Source organism: Sus scrofa, chromosome 18 (assembly GCF_054392235.1).
Source record: "Sus scrofa isolate SSC_HxYL_T2T_F1_AM1 chromosome 18, Sscrofa_HxYL_maternal_Yorkshire_Landrace_v2.0, whole genome shotgun sequence".
Lineage (NCBI taxonomy): Eukaryota > Metazoa > Chordata > Mammalia > Artiodactyla > Suidae > Sus > Sus scrofa.
In genome coordinates, this window is record NC_139400.1 from 58,944,863 (window position 1) to 58,958,427 (window position 13,565).

General features: G+C 51.7%; 1 long non-coding RNA gene across 1 annotated transcript; it reads right to left on the bottom strand.

Moving 5' to 3' along the window:
- Positions 1–1,165: 1,165 nt before the first annotated feature.
- LOC146395081 (uncharacterized) lies at positions 1,166–5,147 on the bottom strand. Its single transcript, XR_014833255.1, has 3 exons — positions 4,896–5,147; positions 4,193–4,318; positions 1,166–3,214 (listed from the first exon to the last, which is right to left on the bottom strand). It is a non-coding gene; the product is annotated as an uncharacterized LOC146395081 (long non-coding RNA).
- Positions 5,148–13,565: the final 8,418 nt, after the last annotated feature.

Here is a 13,565-nt window from a genome sequence, read left to right on the forward strand (position 1 = left end):
ATGATTCAGGGGGTCTTAAAGGGCCCCAGGAGCCCACCCTGGCTCCTCCATCCTCTGTGGGTACACCCGCTTCCAAGCGAACTCACCTGAGCTCTGCATTTGAACCTGCTGTGTTTGTTCCTGCCTCAGGACCTTTGCACCTGCTCTTGTCCTGCCTTCGGTGCCTTCCCTTGCCTTCATGGCTTCACACTGTTCAGTTTTAAATCAAGTGTCACTCTCCTGACAGGCCCTCTTGTCGTCTCTATCACTCTGCTTTCATTTATTTTATTTTATTTTATTTGGTCTTTCTGTCTTTTCAGGGCTACACCCGCAGCATGTGGAGGTTCCCAGGCTAGGGGTCTAATCAGAGCTACAGCTGCCGGCTACACCACAGCCACAGCAACGCAGGATCCCAGCCGTGCCTGAAACCTACACCACAGCTCACGGCAACGCCAGATCCTTAACCCACTGAGTAAGGCAAGGGATTGAACCCACAACCTCATGGTTCCTAGTCAGATTCGTTTCTGCTGCACCACGACGGGAACTCCTGCTTTCATTTATTACAACCTCAAGTCATCTTGGCCATTTTAGTTTGTCCATATGGCATCTCCCCCTCAAGGCACATTAGAAAGCAAACTCCTTGAGGACGGGGCCTCCTTCTTCCTGCCTCCTCCCGGCATTCATTCATCAAACAACTGCTGAGTGCAGACTCTGTGCTGGGCAGGGTTCCCGAACCGAGTGAGCAGGACAGTGTCCCGCTCCAAGAAGCCTGTGCTCTGAGTGTCCCGGAGACCAGAGAGGAAGAGCGAGGAGCCTGGGGGTGGCCGCTCTAAGCCAGCGATCAGGGTCAGGCGATCTGAGGGCCCGGGGCTGACGAGAAGGAGCCGAAAGACCTGGGCACCCAGTCTTGAACGCTGGTACCTCCAGCCCCCGGGATGGTGCCCACTACGTGCTTGGGTCACTGTCCAGGGTGCTGAGCCAGACTGTCCAGCAGTGTCAGGTCAGCCGGGCAAAGGTGGGGGCTGAGGTGGGGGCAGAAAGCGTACAGGCTTCACGGACTTAGGTTTAGGTTTCAGTCCAGCTATTTCCTAGCGGTGACCTTGGGTAGAACTTAATCTTTATAAAATGGGGCTAATAGACCTACCTCGAGGGGTGCTGTGAGGCTAAAGCAAACACTAACACAAAGTACACGAGGCCCAGCGGGCACCTTTTATTACTGGCAGGGCTTAGTTGAACCAAGGAGGCAGGAGGGAAGTCGAATTCCAACCCGATACCCAGCGTTTTGCAGGCAGAAGGGCCATTTGGGGTTACCTGGGCGCCTGCAGCCCAAGGCTTCTCTCCCAGGCATCACAGGACCGCTGCGAGATGCAAGCCTTAGGGCAGAGCAGCACTTATTTGGGGTGAAATATCTTCTTTATACGAACCAGTCTCTCTCCCTGCAACTTCTCCATCCTGGTCCTCAGTCCATGTGCCGGTGATCACAGAGAGGCGGGCCACACCCTTTCTCAAGGCACCTGCAGGGCATCGCCAGGCTCCTCCTGTTGTCTGATGACCACGACAGGGACCCGAGCCTGTTGGCCTCCACCAGCCCGGAGGAGGAGGCACGGGGACTTGGGTGTGCACCTGGCAGCTGCTGCCCCCTGCGTCACAGGGGGGCCACTGGGCGTTTGGGTGTGAGTGATGTTGGCAGGACAGGAAGGTGGCAAGGGCCTGAGGGCTCAAAGCCACTTCAAGGTCAGTGAGAGAGATTCCCACAGCCAGTGTATGTCCATAATATCCATTCCTCGCTTCCCCTCCAGGGACCTTAATTCAGTTAAATGGGGCTGAATGAGCCCTGCTGAAACCGCATCCACCTGGGAGCCCGGTGACATCACTGCTCCCTGGGGCTGCCCCCACCCCGCCAGCATCTGCTGAGCCTTCCCCGGGGGTTCCCGTAGGACTGAATCACCCTGTTATTAAGATCTGCACACAATGGAATGAGGAGCAGCTGGCTTTGCCATCCTGACCCCGCCCCCACCCCAGGAGCATTGAATTTCTGCTCACCCCGCCCCCAGGCCCCAAGCCCCCAGCCTGTCTCCAGCCTCTGCCGGGCAACAGGAGACCCCCACTGGGAATACAATGTCCCTGCAACCTCCCCCAAGGCCCCGACTTAGATCTACTGGAAGTTCAGACTCGGAAGCCAGACACAGCCTTGGCTGCCCACCAGATCCCCCAGCCCAAGCTTCCTGGGGAAGCCAGTGGGGTCAGGATCGGCCAGGCCTGCCTGGGTGGAACGCGCTCCTGGGGTGCCCGTGGAGCCTGGCGCTCCGAGCCTGGGCACCCCTCCCAGAGCATTCCCAGCATCCCCGTGCCGGGTCCTGCTGGGCCCTGATGGATGCTCCACTCCACACGGGTGGTCCAGGTGGCCCACAGGGGGCACCCAGAGGTCCCTGGAGATGAACCTCAGGTTCCAGATTTCTCCAGCTGCCCTAGTCATGTTGTCAATCTTATGTCGTTCTTCCTCCCAAACCCGTACACCCTGTCGGGGGCCTGAAGGGTACCCCCTCACCACCGAAGACCTCACGCTTCCCACCCCCACGAGCCTCATCCTACTTCATCCTCTGACGCGTCAGGTCGAGGAAAATGGGGCAACATGAGAAGGGAGACTCAGAGCGGGGAGGAGACAGCCTGACCCCAAAGGCCTGGGGCCCACTCCCCCACACGCCGTGCACCCTTGGCCAGGCCCTCAGGGTCTCAGGGGCATCGCCTCTCTGCTTTATTGGAGGCCTGGAGGCAAGCTGGCCCCTGGAAGCTCAGTGCCCAGTGGGAGCCCAGGCCATCCTGCAGGGTGGGGACCCTTCGGTGCGAAGCTTATTCCCATCCAACTAACTCCCCCGCCCCCCGAGACCGGTGGCTGTTTTTATTTCCACCTGGTTGAGACCCGAGGTTTGGTTCGAGGACATACACCGTGACTGTGGATTTCACTCCTCGGGATCTCCCTGGACCCTACACTCTCCTTCAGAACAGGATGAGACATGCACACCTCAGCCCAAACCCGTCAGGCTTTCTGGCACATTCGAGGCGGGCGGCAGACCTGGATGCGGGCAGCAGGGGCCTCCAGGCTTGCGAAGCCTCCGCAAAGGGCCAGCAGCTCTGGAAGCAGCCTGCGAGGGCAGCGTCGGCCAGGCCCGGGCATCTTTGCCACAAAGGGCTGGAATAACAGCTCCGTGCAGGTTTAGAAGCCCATCAAAATGTCCTGCCAAAGTGAAACCAAAAGCAATAATATAAAAACTCATGGCAGCGGGGTCTGAAAATGAGGGTCAGAGGGAGTGCTGGCCTCACGAGGGGCCACCCACCATCTGCTCCCGGAATGCCCCCCGTGCTGCCCTCCCAGATGTCACAGAATCCTCCTGAGTCCCGAACCTCCGGCCCCTCTGGGCGGCCTGCTGTTCTGCTCTCTCCAGCCTCTCCTACAGGCAAACTCTGAGTTCTCCTCAAGGCTGAGCCCACACATCACCCGGACAGGGCAGCCTTCCCCGAGCCCCAGGCCAGAACAGACACAGAGGCTTCTCCTGTCCTTCTCCTCTCCCTGTGCTGACATTGGGTCCCCCGAGCCCCCCACCCTTCTGGAAGCGAGCCCCTCTCTGCCCCTCTGCGCTCAGCCTCTGGCCTGGCCTCTGATGTGCTTCAGTAAATGTCAGGTACCCGTTTGGTGATGGATACAAGGCCTTTGGCTTAAAGGAAACTGCTCAGAGCTCATTTTCGATTCCAAAAACAACTCCGAAAGGCCAGGGGCTCAGCCCACACTTCCTCCTGCTGCCAGAAATCGAACTGAAAAGGAACCCGGCACCTGGAAAGCCACTCTGGCTGGATGGTTTCTGAAGGGCTGTGCGGGGCTCCGAGACTATGCCTCCCTGAGGGGCTGGTACAGCCCCCTGTCAACGCCTGGAGCAGCCCGAGGCCACATCAGCTTCAGAAACAAAGCGGTAAGAAACGGCCAGTGCGCCACTGCCGTAGAATCAGCAGGGCTTTAGGAGAGGAAGTCTCCTCCATGCACTGGGATGACCAGTCAATTTGCAAGAAGATGCCAGAGAAAAGCATTAAGTGAGAAAACTTCCTCCCATCTGGCTATTTGATGAGGCACCTCCTTGCCCCTCAGGGCGGCATCTGATGTCTCCTTTGATGGCCCAGGAAGGCAGCAGGAGACCACTGGGTCGCAGGAGGTGGCACACACCTGCGCAGACTTGGTCACTCCCTCCTACAGTGACGGCTGTAACGTCTCGATCCTGGCCCTCCTGGTCCACGTGAACGAAGCTTCAGAAGCCTTCTCCACCCGAACCGTGGAAGCTCCTGGTCCCCCCTGAAATAAAATATTGCATTCTGCATAGGATGACGACAGGCAGAGAAAGCCAGAATGCTAACCACCGATACGTCTTTGCAATATTTATAGTCTTCTCTAGTGTAACAGCCTGACCTGCTATGTCACAAAATACGCATGCTCAGAGAAGCCGAACACATCTGTTCTGCCTCGAGAGCTTTCTCTGAGATGCTTGGGGTTATCTCTACAAAGCCTTTGGGGACGTCGGGGGTGGGTGGGTGGGGCCATGACTGGGGGGAAAGTACCCAAAAAACGGAGAAAAGCAAAATATAAAGCACCATTCAGTCTCATCTCTCTGCAACTAAATTTTCACAGTGGTCCCCGGGACACCTCTCAGTTAATGAGAGGCTTCATCAAAAGAGAATTGCATTTCCCTCATAATTGGACTTTGATCAGAAAAAAAGTGAGTCAGAAGGGAAGGAAAAGCTTACTTGGGAAGCGTAGCGCAGGCAGGGCAGCTATTGTGCTGGTTTCCAAGGCCAGGCACAACGATGGCGAGCTAACTAAAGCTTCACACCCTCGACCCACCGCAAACCATTACTAACTGCTACTTACTTACCCTGCCCGCACAAAGGGGAAGGTTTCCTATATCTAGTCACATCCACCCGTGAAGCACTTCAGCCATGAAAAGGATGAAACAGAGGTATGTGTTCTGGCCTGGAACCAGCCAGAGCTGCGCTATAGAAACAAGTTGCTGGACGCCGCCAGGTGCGTCACAGTCCTGGTTGAATCCTGGGTAAATTCTATACCACAGGGAAGCGCACGGGAAGGCCCTGCAGTAGCCACATCCCCCTCCAAGAGGAGAGAAGGAGCAGAGGAGGCTTGGTGGGGAACATAAGTACAAGTGAGGGCAGGTGGAGACAGCTGAGGACAGGTGAGGGCAGGTGGGGTTGCTGAGAACAGGTGAGGGCAGGTGGGGACATGTAAGAACAGGTGAGGGCTGATGAGAGCAGGTCAGGGCAGGGAGGGACAAGTGGGGCATGGGAGCAAGTGGGGCCAGGTGAAGGCAGGTAAGGGCAGGTGAGGGCTGATGAGGACAGGTGAGGACAGGTGAGGCAGGTGGGGGCCGGTCAGGGCAGGTCAGGAGAACTGGCACACCCTACTCTACCCTTCTGTGCTGTTGGCTTCTTTCTCCGAAAAATGGAAAAGGGAGAGAGCGAGTGAGAGCTTCCCCTAGTCCGTGCCTCTCAATCCAAGGGGAAGGAAGGCCTGGCCTGGTGTGGCATGTGCTCCCTGGAGGAGGACAATGGCCAATCTTGGGGGGCAGGGGGTGGCCAGCAAGTGGGGAGGAGCAGAGAGGCAGGCTGGGCAGGAGCCCTTGCCCTCCAGAGAAGCAGAGAAGCGGCAGGGAGGTGCCCAAGGCCCTCTGTGGGGAGACAGGGACGGGGTTTCCAGTGGGACCTCCCCTGTGGGAAACCGACAGGCCAAGTGGCCAGGCACCTGAGTGAGGTGGAGCCTGACCAGGGATGAAACCAGGCAGAGCCCCCAGCCTCTGGGAAAGGCAGGCTCTCAGAGGCATGAGCCCTGTCTCCTAATGTTTTCTTTCTTCCTTTTTCTTTTTTTTTTTTTCCTGGCTTTTTATAGCCATATTTGTGGCACATGGAAGTTCCCAGGCTAGGGGTCAAATCAGAGCTACAGCTGCCAGCCTAGAGCACAGCCACAGCAACACGGGATCTGAGCTGCATCTGCGACTACACCACAGCTCACAGCAACGCTGGATCCTTAACCCAGGGAGCAAGGCCAGGGATCAAAGCCGCATCCTACAGATACTAGCCAGGTTCATGACCCTCTGAGCCACAACGGGAACTCCCTAATGTTGTTTTCAATAGCAGACGAAGGGACACAGGGAGAAGTCAGTCCCAGCCAAAGAACCAAGAACTGCCCTGCGGACTCCCCTCGAGGTGGCAGACTATGAGCTTACGGGTGAGCCCTGCGGGCCAGCAGGGTCACATGAAACCTCTCACCTGTACTAAGGATTAGACTTGGGTGCAAGGCCACCTGGTCAGGTTCAAGCCAGAGCCAAGGGTCCATGCCTGAGCCCCCTTTGGAGAAGGCAAGTTCTTAGTAGGTCTCAGGACAGTTGGGTTTTCCCTCGTCTCGAGGGTGTGTGTGCAGCGCATCCAGCCATTCTGAGCGGAGAGATGCATTTGCACCGGTCGCCTGGAGGCTGGCGCATTGAGTGTGCTCTTAAGAGCAGTAAGACCTTCGCCCCGCAGGCTCAGGGCTCCTTTTCTCAAAGGGTATGGTTTTGGTGCCCCCCCCCCCCGTGTCAGAGCAAAGGTTCTGTTCTCTCGGTCCAAATCCTTGCTCACAGGGAAGCCAGACAAGGCACTCTGGGAGATGGGCCAGGCCGGCCCCTCTGCCCGTGGTCTGGGGGTGGCTGCAGGGAGGCCCAGAGATGAAGTACCTGCTGGAGGAGACGTGAAGGGTAAGAACGATGGGATGAGAAGAGTGACCTTGTGTTTTGATGATGCTTCTCTTCCTCAAGCGGAGGGAATAACCTGGCAAATCCCTTCTCTCAGCCCGATCAGTGGGTCTTTGTGTACTGGGGAACCATCCTAGTTTAAAGAGGGGGGAGGTGCGGGCAGAAGCTAAAAGAAGGCCCAAAGGTGTGTCCTCTTTGTCTGAAGAAAACCACAGTGCACCCTCTTTTGGGTCATGGGAACTCTGAGCTTGGACACTGCCTAGGCCCTTGGGCTGCTTGGCATATGTGCCTTCATTCCTGCCAACAGGTATGCACAGAAGTCATTCCTGCAAGAAGGGGACTGTGGCCCAAGAGCCATTGCAACATCCCTAGAGATGCCCAAACCGCAAACCAGAGGACCTGCCTACAGAGGGCCCGGGACCAAGCCCTCACCCTGGACCCCCAGCTGTGTCCGCCCACTGACTCAGCCTCTGTTCTGAGTCTCTTCCTTAGCCTTCAATCGTGCTAAAGCATAGGCTCAGCCTTCAAAACAGCTTCTGTAATAAGAGGAGTAGCTAGAAGAGCAATAACATTTGCCCTTTAGGACTTCAAAGATAGAGTCGACAAGACTGACGTGTTTGGATGTGGGGCTTCCATTCCGCGACAGCACGATATTTAGTAAATGTTCTAGAGAGTCCAGATGGGTTAATTCCTGTTGGAATCTATGCTCACCGGAGCCAATTACCTTCTGGAAATATTTTGATATAAAACAACTATACATAATTGCCCTTATTACCTTTGCCTAAATTCTCTGAAAGGGAAATCCGCATTTTCACTGCTTTGAGGTGAACCTGCTGGATTACAGAGTCCCCCGTGTTTCCAAATAACTGGGCTGCCACCTCTGCTGTAGGATCACAGGAAGGTACTCATTTAAAAAAGGAGAAAAGGGCTGGACCTGCTATTTCCGCTCAGGGTTGAAGCCTGTCACCGCACGCACCTGTAGAGTCCACCACGATTTTCCTCCTTCCTCTCAAACTGGCAGCCATCCATGAAGACCGATGAAGACGTCCACTCATGCACCAGAGGTTTTAGATCCTCAAGTCACAACCGAACATTTGACCAGCGTAGACGGCCAGGCTGTGGCCAGGCTGACTCCTGGGGTTTCTGCAGCTTCCAGGTTGTCATGAAGCTGAAAAATCCCCTCTCGATGGGTTTTCCAGCAGGTTTCCAGCCACTGCTGATAACGCTCCTTGGAAGTAGTTGCATCTCAACTAGATCTAGGGCCAGTATCCTGGTTTTTTCCATCCTGAATGCCCTCAGGGAGCACAAGGGGGTGGGGAGGGGGTGGGGGCGGCTGCAGTGGCTGAGGGCTTGATGGTGAGCTGGGCAACAACCGCCACTTACTGAAATGGCAGGCTACCTATTTAGTTCACCAAAGCCACCGTGTAGGGGTGTGACCTCCCTTTGGTGAGCTCTGCATAGAAGGTCATCATACTTGAGGGTCAATCGGAGGCCGTGTGAGCTCAGCCACCCCCAAAATTGGATCCCACCAGCCAACTGGGGGCCAGCCACACAGGGCCTCCCACGGGGGCCCAAACCCAGGCCAGGCACAAAATCCCCATGAGACTGGCCTCCCAGACCCTGACCTGTGACCCGGGCTCTCCTAGCCTCACCCTGCAGGAGCAAGGCCGCTGTAGAGCTCTCTTGGCAAAGGAAGAGTCACCATTCAAATGGTCACCCCATCTTCATGCTTTGTCGCTCTTATCTGCGGGTTCGTCTTATTCTGAATACCCTCTGGGGAGGCAGTGTGACTCCAAACCTGTTAATGTGCCTGGGGTGGGGGACAGCATCACACCAGCCAGAGCCCTGGACACACACAAACACACACACGAAAGTTCCATAACGGACACCCCCTACCCAGTCCCGGAGGCCACCCCCTCCCTCCCAGGAGAGGCTGCACTCAGAGTCTAGCACAGACATTCACTTTATTTTTTGTCATTCGATTTTTTTTTTTTTTTTGGTCCTTTTAGGGCTGCACCCGCGGCATATGGAGGTTCCCAGGCTAGGGGTCTCATCGGAGCTGCAGCTGCCGGCCTACACCACAGCCATAGCAACGCCAGATCCGAGCCACATCTGCGACCTACATCACAGCTCACAGCAATGCTGGATCCTTCACCCACTGAGCAAGGCCAGGGATCGAACCTGGAACCTCATGGTTCCTAGTCAGATTCATTTCCACTTCGCCACAACGGGAACTCCTGTTATTCAACTTTTTTAAGTTTTTTAAGTTTTATTAAGTACAGTTGACTCACAGGGTTGTGATAATTTCTGCTGGACCCCAAAGTGATTAAAACTTTAATGCAAAACTTCGATCTTCAAGCCAGTGGGGCTTTGGATTTGCTAATTACCGTTCCCTCATCCCACGAGGTAGAATTCAAAGCGCTCTCGAGTTTGGGATTTAGGCAGAGCTGGGGGGCTTCTCCAGGACCCGGTCACTTCCCTCCGGTCAGGCCACATTCTGTAAATTTCATCCAGCAGGTAGATGGCCCGGTGTGAGTGTCCCCTCTACATGGCCCGCCTCTGTTGGACTGGGGCTTTGTGTGTTTACAGTTCGTTAGAGAAGTTACTCGCTCTTACCCTTAATTTATTTTATCTATTTGAGTGTGTTTCTTTGAGTGCTCAGTAACGGATGAATTTGCACTACTTTTTAAATAACCCCAGGGACTTAAGCAAAAAAGTGGAAAACGGGCAAAATCAGACGTCTTTATGCAGGTTTTTTTTTTTTTCAACTCCATCCACCTAAAATTAATGAAAATTATTTATGGCATGTCAACAAAATACAAGCTATTTTGGCCATGAAAATTGTTTTCAACTTGATGCTTGCGCCTTGGCCAATCTTGATAAGTCTTGCCTCAATGTGGCTTCGTTAAACTAAAAACAAGTGATAAAATCGGAAAATGTGGATTTGTGTCCGCGTCACACAGGCGCACACACACACACACACACACACACACCCTCGGGAAGGCTGTTTTACATGGACTATGGAGAAAGTGTCTGCGATCAGAAATCTTTTCCATCGTCTCACTCAGAATCAGAATCTTGTCCAATGAGAAAGCTTCCACCGACTCTTTTAAGAGCAGCTCATGCGCCCACGCAAGAGGGATGTTTTTATTTTTTTTTTATCAAGTCTCCGGAATATTTGACCAGGAGAGTAGCTATTTTACAAAAATGCAAAACGATGAAAAGAAGTAGAAAAGACTGGAGACAATTCACCTGTCCATGATAGGATCTAGTTGGGCAGGGGGGTCACACCTTTACCGGAGGAAGGGCCCTGCATCCGTAAAGAGGTCTGTTTTGAGTCCGTCCCCAGGTGGCGTAGAGGAAATGGTAAAAGACCATCCCTCCAGCCAAAATAATGAGAAAAGGAAATCAAGCTTTAAACAAAAAAAACCACAAAATTTTACTTAACCCCATCAGAAATATGCAGATGCAAAGAGGTCCAGAGTGACTGAGCTCCAAAAGAGCTCTAATCCCTCCTCAGGTGAGAACAGACCCATGGCTGCTGTCCTCCTTGACATCATTGCAGAGAGAAGATGAGCAACTTTGCCAGGATAAGGACACTGACCGGGTGGGCATGTGGCGGGGGCTGGAGTGGGGAATCTGAAGGATCCCCCCCCCAAAGGAGGTAGCCCACGCATTCTGCCAATTCTCCCACTTGAGAAGGTGGGAATTCATCTGCAAAGAGAGAAAGAGGCATCCCCAAGGTTTTGAGGTATCCAGATCCAAAAGTGCTACTGCACGGACAAAGCTGGTGTCACCCTTAAGATGTGTGAAACCAGACTACGAGCAGGGCAAACCGTCCAGAGGCCCGGCTTAACTCCTGATTGGATCAAAGCAATGGGCTCCTCGCTCTAGCTGCTTGCTCCACTCTTCCTTATCCTCAAAGTCAAGGCTAATCAGATATTCACAGAACAAGGAGACGAGTCCTAAAATCAAGGGAATAAACAGGTAACAGAGGCACACAGAGATGGCACCAATTTTGGAATTAGCCGGCAAGGACATACTAAAGTAATAAAAGAAGAATATAAAAATGGGTGGAAAGATTGATCATTTCAGCAAATCACCAAAAAAGAAAAAAAAAAAATTACAAAAGACCCAAATGGAAATGCTAGAATGAAAAACAAATCTGGTAACTGAAATGAAGAACCCATTCGGTTGGTTTAACAGGAGGCTAACCAAAACGAAAAGAACCAGTGAACTCAAAATAAGTTCATAGAAAAGATTCTCACTGAAGCATAGAAAGAAATAAAATAGATGTTGCAACATGTCATAAAAATGTAGATAATATCGAACAGTCTAATAAGGACGTAACTGAGTTCACAGACGCAGGGAGATAATGCAGCAAGAGAAACATCGAAACAGAAAACAAGTGGGAATTTCCCAACCTTGTCAGAGTCATCAATCCAACAGTTCAAAGGCTCAACAAATCCAAAGAAGGATAAACACAAAAATCCATACCGGGGCATGTCCTAGTCAAACTTCTGGAGGCCAAAGAGAAAGAGAAACTGGGCAAAAACATGCAGAGGCAAGAAACGAATCATGCTCAGGGTCACAACAAAAAGAAAGGCAGGTGACTTTTCCTAAAGGACAAAGGAAGCCGGAGTGATGAAAATGACATCTTTTGTTTAAATGCTGAAAGGAAGAGATTTCCAACCCTAAATTCCAGAGCTAGCAAATACAGCTTTTAGAAACAAAGATGAAATAAATCATTCTTAGAAAACAAGAAAGCTGAAGAAAAGTCAAGGGCAATGTCCACACTGAGAGAAACACCAAAGGAAGATCTTCAGGCCGGAGGGAATGACCCGGGAAGAAGGCATACACCTGGGGAACGGAATGAAGTCACCCACGGGAGGTGACGTGTGGCCAAAGGAAGAAGAGGTTTAATGTATTTAAGGCTACTCGTCACATCAAAAATATTAGCATCTTGTGCGTTTCGTAGCACGTAAGTAAAATACACACCACAATAACACAAAGGGCGGAGATCCCAGAGGTGACAGAATTGTGTGGTTCTGAAGGTCTCACACTGAGAGCTGGTCTGCTGTGAACTCCTGGTTTTCTGGGAAAAGGTTAGCGTGGTCACTGTAATCCTAAAGTTAACAACAAAAGCAAAATACAAGAGAAATCTTTTTTTTTTTTTTTTTTGGCTTTTTTTGCTATTTCTTTGGGCCGCTCCCGCGGCATATGGAGGTTCCCAGGCTAGGAGTCTAATCGGAGCTGTAGCCGCCAGCCTACGCCACAGCCACAGCAATGCGGGATCCAAGCCTCGTCTGTGACCTACACCACAGCTCACGGCAACGCCGGATCCTTAACCCACTCAGCAAGGGCAGTGACCAAACCCGCAACCTCATGGTTCCTAGTCATATTCGTTAACCACTGCGCCACGACGGGAACTCCTACAAGAGAAATCTTAACAGTAAAAAAATAAAAACAACACGAAAAGCCAACAGAGGAAAGAAAATAGAATACCGAGAGATATTTAATGAATCCAAAGGAAGGCAGAAAAAGAAAAGTGGCTCAAAGAGTCAATGGAACCAAAAAGGGAAAAGAAAAGAGGAAAATTGGTATTATTTACAATAAATAAGGTCAATAGAAAAGCGGTAGACCTGACCCCGTCAAATGAATAATTATATTAAACATTAATTATCAAAAACACTCCACTTGAAAAAGATGATCAGACTACGTTTAAAAATGAAAGAAAAGGAGTTCCCATTGTGGCTCAACAGGTTAAGAATCTGACTAGTATCCATGAGGTTGTGGGTTCGATCCTTGGCCTCACTCAGTGGGTTGAGGATCTGGTGTTGCCATGAGCTATGGCGTAGGTCACAGATGTGGCTTGGATCGGGCATTGCTGTGGCTGTGGCCTGCAAATGCAGTTCCGACTTGACCCCTAGCCTGGGAACTTCCATACCCTGCAAGGGTGGCCATAAAAAGCCAAAAAAAAAAAAAAAATCAAAGAAAGACCCAACTTCCTGCTGTTTATATGATGTACTTTAAACATAAACACACCATTAGGCTTAGAGTAAAAGAATGGAATATATATAATATACCAAGCAGATACTAACTGGAAGAAAGCTGCAGTGGCAAAATCAATTTCAGATAAAGGAGACTTCAAGAAAAACAGAGCTTCCAAAGATAAAGAAAGAATTCCTTTTTAAAGAACAATCGGTTCATCAAGAAGACAAACTATGTTAAATGTACAGCCACGTAATAACAGAGGGTAAAAATACATGATGCAAATCTGACAGAAATAAAGGATAAAGCAGATGGGTCCACAGTTGTAAGTGGAAATTTTATATCCTTCCTTTAAGAATGAATTGATTGATACTCCTTCTTTACTTGGTGACTTGCTTCTAATGAATAAAGTGACTTTGGTGTAAAGAGGAGGTAATAGGAGTTCCCCTCAGGGCGCAGCAGAAACGAGTCCAACTAGGAACCCTGAGGTTGCAGGTTTGATCCCTGGCCTCGACCAGTGGGTTAGGGATCAGGCATTGCTGTGAGCTGTGGTGTAGGTCGCAGACAAGGCTCGGATCCCGAGCTGCTGCGGCTGTGGTATAGACAGGCAGCTGTAGCTCTGATTCAACCCCTAGCCTGGGAACCTCCTTATGCCATGGGTGAGGCCCTAAAAAGCAAAAAAAAAAAAAAAAAAACCCTAAAAAATAGAGTATGTCATAAAAAGGCCCTGTGTCTCCTGTCTTAGCTGCTGTCTCAGACAACTTGATCTGGGGAAGCCAGCTGCTTGTCATGAGCAGCTTGATGACCCACGTG